Consider the following 14,790-nt stretch of genomic DNA (forward strand, 5'->3'; position numbering starts at 1 on the left):
CCGTTATGTTGCTTAAATCATTTTTGATCAATTTGTTAGCTGTCGCTACTTCCTGGAGTTTCTTTTGAGGAGATTTCTTCCGCTTTGTCATTTTGGGTTGTCCCTGGGGTGGCGCCAAACTGCAGGGCACTTCAGGAAACCCTGTGCTATATGGAGTAACTTGTGTCGGTGGGCGGGGCCACAGTCAGACTGGTGTGTACCTTATCTTCCCCTCTCCCAGGGGTAGGACTCTGGGATACTTGCACACTGCCAGGCTTGTGGTGCTGCTTTGATGGAATCTGGCGTATTAGCCAGGGTGGATCTGCAAGGTGCACAGGGGCGGGAAGTGCAGGCCTAGCTAGCTTTGCCATTGGTGGTCCCCTGCAGCGGTGGGGGGGGGGGGTGGGGGGGTGGGCAGGTGGGGAGGAGGTGCTGCAACACCAGGAGGGAGGCAGGCCTGTTGGAGGGATGGATCCACAGAAGCACAGCGTTGGGTGTTTGGGCGGTGCAAGCAAGTTTGGTGAGGGGAACTGGTTCCCTTTGGGATTATGGCTGGGGGATTGGAGAGGGAGATGGTGCTTGCCAGCGCCTTTGTTCCCTGCCAAGCTGAGCTCTGTCTTCCAGGGCTCAACACCTCTCCCACCCGGTGTCCTCTTGCCCTCCCACTCCGAGCAGAGCTGTTGACTTATAACATTCCAGATGTTAAGTCCCGCTGGTTGTCAGAACTCATGGAGTCTGGCCCCTCCACTTTTGCAAACCAGACTTCGGGGGGCTCTGCCTTGCCAGGCGGGCTGCCCCTCCACCACCCCGGCACCCTCCCACCAGTCTGTGTATTGCACACCACCTCTCTGCCCTTCCTACCCTCTTCTGTGAGCTTCTTGTCTATACTTGGCTCCGGAGAGTCTGTTCTGCTAGTCTTCCAGCAGTTTTCTGGCTTATTTAGGCAGATGTGGGTGGAATCTAAGTGATCAGCAGGACAAGGTGAGCCCAGCGTCATCCTACACTGCCATCTTCCCTGGGTAGTCATGTCTTATTTATTTTTGAGAGACATAGAGACAGAGCGCCAGCAGAGGAGGAGTAGAGAGGGAGACACAGAAACTGAAGCAGGCACCAGATTTTGAGCTGTCAGCACAGAGCCCGATGCAGGGCTCGAACTCAAGAACCATGAGATCATGATCCCAGCCGACGTCAGACACCCAACCGACTGAGCCACCCAGGTGCCCCAAACAGAGTTTTTTTTTTTTTTAATTTAATTTTAAAATATTTGAGAGACAGAGAGAACCAGTGGGGGAGGGGCAGATAGAGGAGGACAGAGGATTCCAAGCAGGCTCCGTGCTAACAGCAGACGGCCTGATGCAGGGCTCAAGATTGTGACCTGAGCCAACGTCTAACACTTAAGCAACTGAGCTACCCAGTTGAGCTACCCCGCATCATCTTGAAGATTTTTAATCTATACCAATACCCAGGCCCATCCCAGATCAATTAAGTCAGTCTCCTCTGGAGTGAGTGCCAGGTAGATGGTGTGTTTTATTAAAGACTTTCCCTGCCCTCCTCCTTGCCTCTCCCCCCAGTGATTCTAATGTAAAGCAAGGGTTGAGGACAACTGGGTTATTATCTCCATCTGTGTAGTGGTTCTACAGGTGTGGTCCCTAGACCAGATGCATCAGCATCACCTGGGAACTAGTTAGAAATCCAAATTATCAGGCCCCACCCCAGATCTACAGAATCAGAAACTCTAAGGGTAGAGCCCAGATTTTAGGATGTATGTATTACAAAGCCGAATAACCATGGCTTAATACCAGTTTATTTCTCTCACATAAAAAGTCTAGAAGTAGGTGTTCTAGAGCAGATATGGTGCTTCTTGGTGTCAAAGATCCTAATTCCTTCTCTCTTGTTCCCCTTCCACTCAGAACATGGTTTTCTTTCTCACAGTGCAAGATGTCTGCTTAATTTCTGGCTGTCGCTTCTGAATTTCCAGTAACAGAAAGGAGGAAGTACAAGAGGCATATGTACTCCCCTCACCACTACATTAATGACACTTCTCAGAAGTTACATGAAACACTTCAGCTTATATCACACTGTCCAGTATTTAGTATTTATAGAATCTGGGAAAAGTAGTAAGTTTTGGGGTGGCCATATGCCTGTGTAAAAATCAGAGTTCTCTTTTTGAGAAGAAGAAAGAATGATGGATGACAACAAGCCATGTTTGCCAGAGCTTAACTACACTTTTTTCTTACATCCCAAATTCTTAAATCAGATAATAAATGTCATTATTATTGTCTGAACCCTTTTGCACTTATTGCATTAGCATTTACACTGTGTTAAGAATGGCAAATATTGCATCATATGGCTGAGCCATGAGTTAGTTAACCTTTTCCTTAATTTGGAAAATGTATAATGTTTTTGATTTTTGTCATCAAATTCTATAATTTTGGCTCATTGCACTTGTGGTATATTACATTTCTGACCATCCTTTTGGAATAGATTCCTAGATAGGTTAACTAATATGAACATTTTTAAGGCTCTTAATTCATACCACTGATCTTCTTACCAGAAAGAAACATTTTGTGGTCCCACTGTCAGTGAGTTAACTACATTTTTGTCAGAGAGAGCTTTGTCTTTAAATTTTTTTCTTGCTAGTATTTCTTCAAAGTTTTGAAAATAATGCATTTTCATTACATAGATTCTTGTAATCTAAAGATGATGATAAAAAGTCTAGCACCAATTTGATTCCCATTGTTTTGTAGGTAAATTGTTTTCTCTCTTAGCTTTAGGAAACTATCTTTATCCTAAATCTGGAATTTTGTGTGCTGATGTTTAGGAAAACCCTATATGTTTATTTAGCAATCCTTTTTTTATTGAAGGATTCTAATCATTCTTAAATTCTGGAAAAAGTTCATTATTTTTTTCAGTGTTTCCTTTCTTTCATTTTTTGTCTATTCTCTTATATGGAAACTCCTATTTCTAAGATACATTTGAGCTATATCTAATATCCATGTTTCTTTCATATTTTTTTACATCTTTATTTGTGCTCTTTTCTGGAAGAATTCTTCAGTTTAATTTTACAGCTACTAATTTACTTCTTAAGCGATTTTTAAAAAGTTTTCCTAGGCCTCTGTTTTTTCTTTTTTTCTTTCTTTTAAAAAAATCTTTCAAATAATCTGTTATCCTTTAATGATCTCTTTCTTATTTTATGGCATTTTTCTCCTTTGAGGATATTAAACAGACATGTTTTAACTTGTGTTCTGAATGCTCATTTTTCTTAAAAGCTTATTTATTTTGAGAGAGAGAGAGTGGAGAAGGGACAGAGAGAGAGGGAGAAAGAATCCCAAGCAGACTCCACACTGTCAGCACGGAGCCTGACACAGAGCTTGAACCCATGAACTGTGATCATGACCTGCACTGAAATCAAGAGTTGGACATTTAGCCGACTAAGCCGCCCAGGTGCCCCGAATGCTGTTTTTTTTTAAAGGTTGGCTCCACGCCCAATGTGAGGCTCAAACTCATGACCTGAGATCAAGAGTCAGATGCTCACACAGATTGAGCCAGTCGGGTGCCCCACAAATGCTTACTTTATTCCATATCACCAGTTTCCAAGTTCTTCCATTTGTTAGATTCATCATCCTTCATGGTGTTGACTTTCTCCAAGTCTTGCTTGGCCCCAGCAGCTTCTTGCTGTGGTTTCAGAGTCTTCCTGGCTTAGACTTTGAGGCTGAAAAAGTTTTCCTTATTTTCTGTACTTAAAGAGGGCTTATAGTTCTCGGGAGACCTTCTAATGTTCAGGGCAACTCTACTTATATTAATGATTTAAAACATATTTCCTATTATTTCTCTGGACTCAGTGTAGGAAGAGGCTATTATTACATATGCTGAATAGGCCTTCTTGAATTTTGTTTTATATTTTCTGAGTATTACTTTATAGGAGATATATTCCATTAAAAAAATTGGCCATCTCACTACATTTTTTAATATTAACCACTTTTTTCTAAAAATAATGATCATTTATTTGCTTTCCATTTGTGACACCTTTTACTTTTGAATGCAGCTTTAAAGTATTGTGTAATAATTTTTGTTTAAGTAAGTGGTGAAAGTAGGTCTTGTTAGCATGTTCCTAACATTAATGGAAACAATTGTAGTATTTTCACTATTAAGCATAATCTTGATGGTTATTTTAAAGGGAATATTTAAAGAATATATTCTTTCATTCTTATTTAACATTGTGTGTTTTATTTCACATATTGGTTTTGAATTCAAGTTCCTTTTAAGGGTCTTTTGAGATGTTCATATGGTTTTCCTTCATTGATGCACTATGCTATGTTAACCTCTGATGCACTCATATGTTAACCTCATATTGACTACTACTATTTATCTATCTTTATAATTCTGGAATAAATCCTGATTGACCTTTTCGTGAACTATTAAATTCAATATTCAAGATTTTATTTTGGATATTGATATATTTTTTAGTGGGAAGTGTACATGGTTTTGTTTTGTAGTATTATCTTTTTAGGTTTTGGTATAACCTAAATAACCAATAACCAGGTTATTTGGTGTGGAAATCATCTTTTCTTTAAGTTTGAAGGAACTAAATCCTGAAGCATGTGGATCTGGAGGTGGTTTGTTTTTTGAAGGATAATTCTTTGATATCATAACATATTCTATGCTTATTGGTCTTTCAAATTTTTATTCTTTCTTGAGTTTCTTTTAGTAACTGGTATGTTTTCAAAATAGGGACCCGTGAATCAAAATTTTCTGTTAGTTTAAAAAGTTCCTCTATCAGTTCATATTTTTAACTTATGGATTTAATTTTTAAGAAGCTATTTGATATCTTTTATTTTTCTGTTCCCCATACACTTTTCCAAAATATCTCATCCGAAATGTTCCACTGGTTTATTGTCCTCTCTGCCTCACTCCTTGGCTTAGCTGTTTGATATTTTTTATGAGAAGCAGTAGAGGGTAGCGGGTAGGACTGAGAGTTCTGGGGCTAGACTGTCTGAGTTGGATTCTATCTGTAATTCTGTCCCATGTGTAAAATGGAAGTAGTATTCACCGGGCTGCTATGAGGATTAAATGAGTTAATATATGTCAAGTATTTGGAACAATGCCGGACACTTAGTAAGTTCTTGGTTGTTAGCCATTTTCATTTTTATACAGATCAGTATAGCCTCTCAGGGCTTCATTCAGTTTTCCCCTTCTCTAATTTTTCAGATCAGCTGCTTAATTAATACCCAGAGCTCAGCACAGTGCCAGAAACCTTGCTAGGAAACAGAGGGAAGGAAGGCTACAAATACTCAAAATATAATATCCTTTCTTTTATCTTTGTCTCATCTAATTATAAAAACAAAGACAAAACAATAATTTTTGACTCTTATAAGTGAAGAAATGTAGTTCAGCTTTGCCTTTCTCCTACTTATCCAATGGTTACTTTCCCACATATCCCAAGAATGTAATAGTTTTCTTTGAATTTTGTAGTCTTTTTATGAAAATTATTTATTCTGTACTTATGTGGATTTATTCCCTTTCAGTGTTCGCTACCTTTCCTTTCATTCCAGAACCCAAATTACATCTGGCTAAGAACTATTTATATACATGGATTTTGAGATGCCACATACAACCTACTGAATGTTAAGTTGCACAGTTACTGCTTACATACTAATATTCTTTAACGTCCTTGTTCCCAGATGATCCTGATTAACTGCTATGTTTGGCAAGCACTTCTCTAGCCAATAGAAAAATGAACTAAACATTTAAGACCAGTGTGGGTAGAGGTGGAGAGGTGGTGGTGTGGTTGACCCAGATCTCTTCTCCCTTCGTTTGAGAGACCAGTGTTCTATTTCTCATCCTATATCTCTTTGCTTTATTTGAATTGTTTTAACAACTAGTCTAGTTCCTCCTGAATAGATTTTTTTCTAAAGTTCACTTTGGTCCTCTTTTCCTCTGCACCCTTAATTAGATCTTGATGTTAATTTTGACTTCTCTGCAGCTGATTCCCAAGCCTATCCTTAAAGCTCTCCTGAAATCTGGCCACCTTTTAAACTTGCCTGAATGCATTCCTCTCAGACCCAACTCCTCTCCTCACCCGTCCCTCATGTATTCTCTCCTCAATAGCCCTGGCTCCATTTTCCTCTGTTTCCATGTCTCTACCACAATTCATACTGATTTCTTTTGGAAAGGATAATAGCCTCCAGCTTCCGGTTTCTGCCCTTCAGTGCATCTGGGTATCCAGTTAACCATCATAGGCCGTCATTCTACTATTACACAATGCTTAGGCTTAAAATCTTTCACTGATTTTCACTATTTTCACTACAGAGTCAAAATCTTTAGCCTGATAACCAAGATCGTCCAAAAACACTGCCTTAACTATGAAACTCTTAATTCCTAATAATTTCTCTTCAGTGCCCTAAACTCTATGAAAACGGAAATATTCCCTAATTGAAAGCCCTTATTTCCCCTTGTGTGTTCCTGTATCATTCCTCTACCTAGAATACTTCTTCCTCAGTTTTACTTGTTCGAATTTTAACTTTTCCTTCCAAGCCCCTTTCAAATACCACTCCCTCTAGGAACCTTCCTTGACTGCCCAAATGACGATATTTTTTCCTTTAGATTTCTCCTACATTTTATGTTAGGTGACTAAAGATACCTCTCTTTTTTTGTATTTTCCTGTCTTTGTTGCTGTTTTGCTTTAAAATGCACAAACTATACTAATTTGCACAATGCAAACAATTTACGCTATACAGAGTAGTATAGTTCAGAAGTTCACTTTCAGTGAGGGCATTGCCAAAGCCACTACTGAGACTGCAAAAAAGCAGTATTACCCTTTGAGACACTGTATCCTTCTGAGTCCTGATTTCTCAAGATTCTGGCCATAGATTCTCAAACTGAAATCGCTTAGGAGATTGTTAAAGATGGCAGGTGCCTGGGCATCAGCCCGGACGTACTGAATCACAATCTCATGGAAGTATCTCCTAGGAAGATGCCCTTTGGTCATTCTTTTTTTTTTTTTTTTTTTCTTAGTACTTATTCATTTTTGAGAGAGAAAGAGAGAGAGCGAGAGCGAGCGCATGAGCAGGGCAGGGGCAAAGAGAGAAGGGCACACAGGATCCAAAGCAGACTCGGAGCTGATAGCAGTGAGCCTGATCCCCAGCTCGAACGCACTCATGACCTGAGCAAAAGTTGCTCGCTCAACGGACTGAGCCATCCAGGCGCCTCTGGTCATTCTCAATCATACTAAATTTTGTGAATCATTGATCTTACCCTTTTTCCATGAGTATCAGTAGGAGTTCTTATACAAATGTATAATTTTGTCTTTTGGTTGTTATGTTACTTCTGCTGTTATTTGACTTGCTTTTGTGTTTTTAGCAATTATCTTGGCACTCAAAGATGTGCTCAAGACAGGACACAGAGATTCCTGTGGAGTTTTTGGTTTGTTAAAAAAATTTTAAACAATTGTATGGGATCAATGTACTATGTTTCATGTTGGCTATTTTTCTATTGAAGGACTTTTAGACTTTCCGGTTTTTTGCTTTAGATTTATGCTTCAGTGCAAATGTAAAATTTGCAAACATGATGATATGCTTATGGATTAGAAATTGCTGGATAAAGTGCATATTCAGAATGTTTATATTGGTAAGTTGTTCACCAAAAGGGCTTTATGAATTTGTAACAAATTTCTACCAGTAGTGAAAGAGAATATTCCTATACCCATACCCATATCAATAGTTTATATTCTCATTCTTTACTTGTCTTAAGCTGATGGATGAAAAATAGTACTTATTATTTTAATTTGTTCTTTTTACTCATTACTAGTAAGTTGAGCCCCTTGTCATTTTATTTTTTCCCTTATGTTAACTGTTCCTCTGTTTTGTTCATATTATCATTTATCGAATTGTCTATTACCAGCACAATCGACTTGTCCATTGTTTCTCTGCTGATTTGAAATGTCACTTTTGTTCTGTACTGAATACCTATATGTACACTGGAGAGTTTCTGGACTTTATATTCTGCTCTATTAATCTTTTTTGCATCTATGCCATATTATTTATGTTATTTCTTGTATGTTTTTATATCAATATCTTCTCTATTCTTTTTCTAAAATTTTCTTGCCCGTTTTTCTTATGAAATTTTAATCAGCTTATCAAATCAATACAAAAATCTTATTTGGATTTTGGTTACATTTTCTAAATCTTGATGTCTCCCCAAATCACAGACTTATCTCTGATATTTAGTCTTCCCATCAGGAATCTGGCAGTGTCTGTAGCTAGTTAGTCTTATGTTCTTTGGTAAAGTTTTAGTCTTTTCTTTGTATAGGTCTCAATATATATATTTTAAATATTTAGTTTATTGCTAAGTATTTTTCCTACTTTTTTGTGTTGTTGCTTATTTTTGCAACCATGAATGGGATATTTTTTCCATGGTAATAGCTAATTGGTTTTTTGATCATGTATAGGAAAGCTAACCTGCCAAACTTTCTAGTAGTTTTGTCATTTCTCTTACACATTTTAGTCAATGATATGTATAGACAATGGGTTTTATCTCTTCCTCCCCAGTATTAGACCTCACTTATTTATCTCATTTTACTACATTACGTCTGTACATCAAATAGTCATATTGCATCTATGCATCATTGTTATTCTTTTGCCTTTAATGAAAGGCTTCTAGTGTTTTTTCATTATGAAGTTTTCTATAGGTTTCTGGTAGATTCTTTTGTCATGTTAAGAAGGCTTTCTTTCAACTATTAATCTAAGAGTTTATTTATGAATGGGTGTTGGATTTAATAAACGCTTTTCTTGAGGCACCTGGGTGTCTCAGTCGGTTGAGCACCTGACTTCGGCTCAGGTCATGATCTCATGGTTCATGGGTTCAAGCCCCGTGTCTGGCTCTGTGCTGACAGCTCAGGGCCTGGAGCCTGTTTTGGATTCTGTGTCTTGTGCTCTCTCTCTATACCCCTTCCCTGCTCATGCTCTGTCTCTCTCTCAAAAATAAATAAACATTAAAAAGATAATAATAGAAAAATAAAAGAAATGCTTTTCTTAGCATCCAGATAATCATTGGTTTTTCTCTTTAATTGGTGAATAGAGTGACTTACATTATTACTTGCCTGAATTCATCCTTGGAAGAAAAATAACTCTTTTTGGTATTACTGTATTGTGTCAATATATGATTTTTAGTTGTTCTTTCCCTCAGTATTTTATTTACTAGTTTTGCATTAATAGTTATAGCTGAAATTGCCTGTGAGGTTGGCAGAATACGGCCTTCCAAAGATTTCCTGATTCATGAATCCTGTGACTAGACAACCTCACTTGGTAAAAGGAGTTTGCACATGTGCTTTAAGTTAAAGACCTTCTGCTAGGGTGATAATCCTGGATTATTCTCATTGGCCCATTCTGATCACGAGTCCTTAAAAAGGGGAAAACCTTTTCCAGCTGCAGTTGGAGAGACAGAGGAGAGAGGCTCACTATCGAAGGAGATTCAGAGCTATGCTATGAGCAAGACTTGAGTTGGTTCTAAAGATGGAGAAGGGAGCTATGAGTCAAGGAATTCAGGTAGTCTTTTGCTGGAAAAGGCAAGGAAATGGAATTTTCCTTCAAGCCTCCAGAGGGAATACAACACCTTGACTTGAGCCCGGTGAGATCCATGTTAGACTTCTGGCTTACAAAACTGTAAGATAATGTTTTATTTTTTAAAACCAGTAAATTTGTGACAATTTGTTATAGCACCAATAGAAAATTAGTATAACTTGTGATTTTGTGTGCTTTCCAAGTTTGAATCAATTCTAGCTCGAAGTTCCCTTTTTCTTTTTTTTTTCAATGCTTTGGAATAAATTGTAGAAAAAAACCTTCTCCCAGAAGTTGATAAAACTCACCTGTAATACTCTGGTTCTCGTGCCTTCTTAAAGGAGAAATTATTTGATTCCCTTTTCAATTTCTTTGTGACATCCCTTTTTTACCATTACAATTTTCGTGTATCTGTTTTGTTTTTTTTTACTAGATGGAAGCCTCCTGAAGGCATGATCTGATTTAGCTGGGGATCAGAACTCAATACATAAAAGAATACCTACAACAGTGTAATACAAACACTTAACATAAGCATATTTTATTCAGTTTTGTGCCCAGTTTTTGTGGAACTAGCTTCAAAAACATATATTGCTTCAGACATCCACATTGATTAGGCAACTCAGGTTATACATAATAGTTGCTTAATAAATGATGCTTGTTATCATGACTATTGAAAGGACTTTATTTAGAATAATGGTATCTTTTAAAAAATGTGTCTTTTCTGTTGCTATTGTTACAGTTTTCTAGACTATTATTGTCAAGTCTCCAATCTGTTCTTTTGTTGAAGGCCTCTGTAATGTCAGACTTTAGTGGATGGATTCAGACAAGTATTCCCATGGAAGAGCTTATATTCATAACTTGGAATATGATAGAAGCAATAGGAGGTGTGCTTTTGTGGAGCTAGAGAAGTCAGAATTTGAGAAACTGTACTATGTTTCAAGGGTTTTCTTCCCACTTGATGAAACAATCCTAATCTCTTCCTACGCTTAAGTAAAATGGGTTATATTCCTGTTGGAGAAGGTCATCAAAAAAATATGACTGCCAGTTGACCCATGAACAGGGTCTGGGTGATCAGAGACTCTTCCCACCCTCCCCTGTCCTTGGAATGTGGGTTCTGCTTGCCTTTCCAGCTCCCAGAGGCTGCTGCAAGGACATAGCCTTGACATAAGGATGTGGTATTGAGAACACCTGAATGATACACATGACTGAACCCAGTTAAGGCTTTTTATAAGCTTTGAAGATGTAATGAGCCAGTGCAGGGATCCATTTGTCTTTCTGCTGCCCACGACAAACCTTATATAGAAGCTCTCTTTGCTTATTAAAACTGCCACCTACCAGGCTGAAGTGGCCTGTTTCTCTGGTCTCTCCCTGCCCTTCACATCCAGGGCCTATTTCAGATTACATCCAGAAAGCTCTCAAGAGGGTTGTGAACCAATAACTACTTCATATTAACTGTTGTCCTTCATGGAAACTCTTTCATGATTAATAAGATAGCTGAATCAAACATACTGAAGCAGTGGTTACCCATTTGTATTCATCTTTTGGAGAGACAAGACAATCTTGTGTTGAGATTTCTTTTGTAATTTCCAATGAAATCTTGCAGGGTAGGTTGTAATGGTTTGGGTACCTTTTATGTCCTTTCCTGGGAATTCGTTCGGAAGAAAATCAAAGATGAGAAAATTGAACACTATTTAACTTAGTATGAGCTGAAGGAGTAGATAGCACGGATTTTCAATTGGTGGTGATGGTGGAGATGAAATGGTCAGTGTGCATGGAAAGCACAGTATAGTCAGGACTAAGAAAATAGAAACAGGGTTATTGATGGTTGTTTGCTAAAAAAAAAAAAAAATAGAAACTACGTGTTGTATTATCCTATGTGACAAGATTGTGTTATTTGTTTTACAGATACTTTAGAAATCTATGAGTAACCCTGCAAATGAATTTTGTAGATTAAGAAACAGGTCCTGGGAAGAATTTGCCCAAAATCCCATAGTAGTTACTGGTAGGAACCTATCTGGAAAGTAGTTGGAATAATGTTTCCCTTACATGAACTAAGAAACTGCTGGAGTGCTACATTTCTTGGGGAACCAAAGAGGTCAATAAGTTCAATCTTCCTTAGATGTAGTAGCTAATGATTGTCTACAAACTTAAATTCTTTCATTGGCAATGAGAGGGAGGTAGGGACTGGATAGTACTGACAGGGGCATGGTAAGAAAGTAGTATCTGAGGTTAAGATAGAACAAATTTAAATGGATAGGAGTAAGTAGAGGGGAGAAAAATTATATGGCTCCAAATCACTACGTATCGATGTAAGTAACATTTTATATAAGCCAATTCAGACTTCTTTAAAGTATAAATTGACCTACATCGTGATTTTGAGAATACATTAATAAACTAACCGAAACAGATCACCCCATAAGCTTCATGAACTAACTAACCATCAGCCATGGTCCCCTGTCCTCTCCGTAGCATTTTATAAGGTAAGATGAATTCGTTTACAAGTATTTATTGATCACCTGCTTTGTTGCAAGGCACTTTGCTAAGCTGAAGATATAGACTAGATGAGGGACTTGCCCATATATACAGACAAGGAAAAAGATAACCTTCAGATAATTAGTTATGCAGAGGCTTTACAGTGATGTGAAGAGACTACTTGATTATGTGGACTGGGAAGGACACCTTGAGGAGGTGACGTGTAAGCCAAGATCTTAATAACAAAAATGAACTAGTCCTACAAATCCAATATAAAAGGAAGAAATTCCAGGTAGAGGGACTAGCTGGTGCAAGGATGGGTACAGGATTGTTCTCCAAACCCCAACCCCTCTTCCCCTGGGGCTTTATCATAGAAGGTTAAGGAGAGCAATGTTGGAAGCTGACTTGGAGTGGCGGGAAGGAGCAACATTATTGCCATTTGGCACTTGCATGATGAGGGATATCCATATTTGAGTAAATTGCATCTAGATTGGTTATGAACATTGTGCCAAAAGGTCATGTGAACAGGTTTCATTGATAGGTACCACCAGATGCTGCCATGCAGTATGCTATTGTGCAATTTTTTGTTGCCTCCTATTAAAGCTAATGCACTTACCTTTTTTTTTTTTTTTTTTTTAAGTTACACTGTCAGCCCTGAAGAGCACAACAGGCATCTATTCCATACAGTACCTAGTCCAGTGTAATAGTGCAGTAATTAGGCCTCAACTAATGAATCTGTATTTGAGTGAATGGTAAAAAAAACTTGGCTTTTAATCACTGCTACAAACTGTATCGCTAACTTGAACTAGCTATTTCACAAATAATCCTCATAGTTAGTAAAAGGGACCATAAGGTCCAGTTGATCAGTGAGAATTCATTACTCAAAAACAACTCTATTTCCTAAGTAATACCGTATACAATCTAAAATGAGCTTTTACAAGATCTGAGCTCGCTGTCTTCTAAATTTCACATTCTTTGGGAAGTGAAATTATAGAAGTTATCATCCACCTATATTTGTTCATAATATTATCTCTACACGAGTGATGTTAAAATGTTCCTTTTTTACACTTGAGAACTTTTAGGGAGAAAAACATTTGTTCATTTCATTAAAAAAATATCTTTTGACTTTTTGAAGTATAAAATTGATGTTAGCAGTTTTTGTGTGTCCAGTCACTAGCAAAGAGATGATTTATCACCTCCTAACTCCCATTCCAGAGCTGCTCATTCCAGCTGGAACCATTCTCCAGGCCACCAGGGTCCCCCGTCTTGGTAATACTTGTGGTTAGACAAGCTCCAAAAGATCACCTTTCCTGTCAAAATGTTTTCTTCTTACTCTGAAATTCCCAGGTCCTTATTGTTTCCACAGTAATCTCTCTGGAATGTTAATCTGTGCTAATGCTTCAGTGAGTTTAGAAAACATCAGGGTCCGTTTTTTATAGCCAAGCCATACAGAGCCCCTCTTTTGTCTCAGGTCTGTTTCCTTAAGCATCTTTTTTCTTGCAGGAAGGCTCCAGGAATTTGGTCTGCCTACCTCTCCTCTTCCCAGAAATCATCCATCTACCTTATTTCCAGGGGATGGTTCATCCATCCTTGCCTTTGACAAACACATTAATTCTTGGATTCCTAATGAAAAGGCCTATGGCAATTGGGAGACTGGTCCTTTTTGTTGACTTTATTTTTTTACATTTAACCTGTCTCTGTAGACTCTGTCATCCAGTCATGTGTTACAGGAGTTTGAAGAACTAAATTAATACTGGCCTTGGACACGTTTGTATCCTTCTTCCTGGGTACAACAGGCATAGCTAAAGTGTAGCATTAGCTGTAGAAAGGATTCGTAGATGTAGGTGTAGGGAACAAATATAAAGGACTTAAATGTGGATTCTACAATAGCTTTATAAAAAATGTGTCCACAAATCATTTTAGTCTTCTAGATACCTGATTTCTCCACACCAGCTGAGAGAACTATAGACTATTAGGCACTACTAAAGGATTTACTTGTTTGTGACTGCCTTCAGTAGTTAAGACCTATACACAAAGTATGCAAGTATATTCGCCTGGCTTTTCTCCCTAAAGAGCTGCATATAGGCCTGGGTTTAGGAAATACTATTGGCATTGTCTTTTGAGCAAGTCTCAGTACCATTTTTTATGGTTTACATGGGCATTCTAATGTAGTAACAAATTTGTTTTATAGCCCTCTATAACAAATTCAAGAAACAAATCAGCCAGTATCTATGACCGAATTCTTTGGATTTTACTTTAGGAAACACACAAATATGTATGATCTTGGTACTACCAAAGGATCCAATCTTAGAAATAGTTAAAATCTATGACAAAATAGTTGTCAATGTTTCTGATTACTATAAACATCAGTGACATTAATAACCAGTGTTTTATATTGCAAAAAGCAGAATAGCTTTCTATTCATTGAACGAGTGTTACGGAAATACAAAATAAGTCGAACACTGCTGATGTTGACCATAAGTTACCACTCAACAGTGCCAGATGTAACTAGATTTCTAGTTGAAAAAATGCATACAAAACTACTGAACTCATTGTTAAATTTAGGATAAAACATTCGAATCAAAGTTTAGGATAAAGTCTTCTCAATTATGTAGTTATGAATTCCTCCAATAAGAAAAATAGGACTTAGAAAACCCAATATTGCCTTCCTTCTATAATATTTAGAGTTCCTTAATGAAATTGTTAGCTGTTGTAGCTTTTTTATGGAGTATTGTGTAACATAGGCCACCACTAATAATCTTGGGGAACTTTTCATTGGGAGTGG

This window comes from Lynx rufus, unplaced genomic scaffold, assembly GCF_022079265.1.
Source record: "Lynx rufus isolate CCGP_SWC_20201006 ecotype Redwood Valley unplaced genomic scaffold, mLynRuf1.p SCAF_4, whole genome shotgun sequence".
Classification (NCBI taxonomy): domain Eukaryota; kingdom Metazoa; phylum Chordata; class Mammalia; order Carnivora; family Felidae; genus Lynx; species Lynx rufus.